Source organism: Tupaia chinensis, unplaced genomic scaffold (assembly GCF_000334495.1).
Source record: "Tupaia chinensis unplaced genomic scaffold, TupChi_1.0 Scaffold000443_1, whole genome shotgun sequence".
NCBI lineage: Eukaryota > Metazoa > Chordata > Mammalia > Scandentia > Tupaiidae > Tupaia > Tupaia belangeri.
This window is the reverse complement of record NW_006159948.1, coordinates 2,536,485-2,539,551: the sequence shown is the minus strand read 5'-3', so window position 1 is coordinate 2,539,551 and position 3,067 is coordinate 2,536,485.

Here is a 3,067-nt window from a genome sequence, read left to right as displayed (position 1 = left end):
GAGAGAGAGAGAGAGACTAGACCTCTGGATGTTTAGTTTTCTTCTACTTTTCAGCTTTCTGGTTCTTACATGCTCAGGATATCCAACCTATCAGTAAGATTAAGAAGACAGTAGTGATGAACTTGAGCATCAATTTTGACATAGCTGGAATAGTTTCATGGAGTGTGGTGTTGAAAAGTGTTCCAAAGTATCCTGAACCCTGCAAACTTATACCTCAGCTCTGCTTCAAGGACTTCCTTAGGTTCATTGCAAGAGTCCTAGCCCACCAAGGTTCTTTGTTTTCCTTTCATCTCTTCTTTGCAGTCTCTTAGTGATTTATCATTTTAGTAATTTCTTCAGGTTAGGTATTTAAGTGACAGTTGCTGAATCTTGGACTAACCAAAATGCTTTTCTTTCTCACTGGGAGGTGAATGCAATTTTGGGGGGAAATAAATTGTCTTGGGTTTGGAACTATGCTATTTAGTGAAATTCATATATTAATCCACAATTTTCTAGCTTCTAAGTTTGGAACAATAATTTCACAAAAAAAAAATTGAAGTGTTTTCAGGGGAGGCAGAAGATGGCATAGTGAAGTTTGAGATATATATTAAGTTAGATGAGTTCTATGTGATGTTTTTGTACATGATCTCTTTCCTTGTTGTAACTAATAGTAGCCAAGCCCTGATTGGCAGGAGTTCTGGTTATTTGTGATCATCGACTGACTTTCAAGTTGCTCTCTTGGACCAGTAGTCAGTGGTGTGATGGTTTAAGATGGCTGGGAACCAGCAGATGGGTAGTGGTTATTTTACTCGACTCCCACATGGCCAACCGCAGTTCGAATCCTGGACCTTGTGACTTGAAACTCATCCTGGGTGTGTGCATGGGTGTCCAAAATCCTGAGAGGAGAGAGGAGGAGAAGGAACTGAGGCATGGCCATTACCCCATTGGGGGTGATTTCTTACTTTCTGTCTCTCTTAATCTCTCTGGTGAAAGCATGGGCCCTATAGCAAAAATCTCTTTAAAAAAAAAAAAAGAGACAGCTGGAGCCCACATGGCTGGCTGTGCACATGCCAGGCACTTGTGTTAGCCCCAAATCCCAAAAGGACGAAGAAATGAAGAAGGGATTGTGCCATGACCATGCCTATGCCCTGTGGTGGGTTGGAGGTGCTTTTTCACTTTGTCTCTCTCTTTCTCTGGTGAGGGCACTACATTCTGTTATTTTTTTCTTTCCTTTTTTTTTTTTTTTTTTTTTAAGGTACTATCTCTCTATTAGGACCCTAGGATATAACCTATATTGCACTTCAAGGCCCCAGGATAAAGAGGATCTGAGCCTATGCATAAATCACTCAGTTTTGCTGATTCTAAAATGATTCATTTAAGAACACACAGGTAGACAAATGCCTCCTCCCCTGCTGCTTGTGAAGCAGGTTGGGTTCATATTTCTCTCTCCACCTTTCTCACCCCCAGCAAAGCTCCAGGCTTGTCCTAGGGCCTTTCTACTAGAAATCTTGTACTTTCCTGGGAGGGAGAGTTGAATGCAAAGCTGCTCTTGCCTCCTGGAATGCGGCAGGGCCTCAGGCTGCTTAGAAAGCTCCTGGCTCTGTCTTTGGCTGGACTCCAGCTGTGGCTCTGCTTGCCTCAACAGCTGAATGAGACTGGAGAGAAAGGGACTGGAGCGGCTATGGGGGGAAATCTGGTGAGTGTGAGATAGAAGGTCTATGAGATGAGTCAAAAAAAACGTTATTCTAAAGGAAAGGTAGTAGATGACAGGAGCCTAAAGCAGTACATTAAAGCTTGGGAGGCAAGTTGACGTGTAGCAAAGACAGATGATGAGTTCACTCTAAGGTTTGGAAGGAAAGTGCTGTGATCAATGATTCACAGGGAGCCTTGAAGAAGGGATGATGCCTATACACACGTGTGCCCTTCACAGGCCTTTCACAATAAGGACAGGTTGAAAGCCAGAGATAAGACATTCAGAAAATTTACTCTGGAAGGCTATCTTTGGACTATATTAAGTAGAAAGAATGCAGGCTCTTGAGTTATATGTATCTCCCCTAATTGAAAGTAATTAATTTCAAAGAGATAATATCACATACATACAACCATATACACATATAAATACATGTAGTAATATAAAATTAATAATATATATGTACACATAATGATATATATTATACTACCTCTTTGAGACTCAATGTTTTCATAATAGAATATCTTATTCATAAAGAATTTTGAAGAATCAATGAAGTAAAGCAAGAAAAGCACCACACATGTGGAGGGCATGCCTTAAAGGCTACACTTTCACTCTTGTTACTTCCCGTCGGATTATAAATTCTTTGGAAAATTGATGTCAGTTTCCTCACACTTATATCAAAGTATTTAATGATGATTTTTTTGCAATCCATGAGTGACTTATTTTGAGAATCAGGAAAAGGGGCTTCATTGCTGGGGGTTAGCAGGTAATACAGCATGAAAGAGAAAAAGCAGATAGAATACCCAAGACTGATACTTTTTATTTTTAAACTTTATCTGTTTATTCATGAGAGAGAGAGACAGAGACAAAGAGACAAATAGACAAACACCCTAAACATGGTCTCATCCTATGATCTCCCCATTAACCTTCTCCTGCCAGCCTAGGTCATAACATACATATTTATCTGGCATGTAAGGGTTGACCCTGCAACAGAATCCTGATCTTTCATATGCTTCCAGCACTGCTGAGCCTTGAGCTACTGCTGCAACACCATGGCTAGACCCAATACATAATTTATTATAAGCTCAATATAGTGCTAAAGGCTTTACATATATTAAGAGTTAATCTTGACTGCAACCCTAGGATTCAGGCACTTTTGTCATTACCATTTTATAGGTAAAGATCAGGAAGCATAGAAAGTTAAATAACTTGCCTGAAGACCACACAGTTATAAGCAGCAGAGCTGGGATTCCAACACAGCTATCTGACTCCATACCTAGGCTCCTAAGCTCTACAACTTTTTGTTTCTGGTAGAGATTAAAAAAAAAAAAAAGAAAGAAAGAAAAAGCTAACAGCTTGAGTAATCAACTCATTATATATATATATATATATATA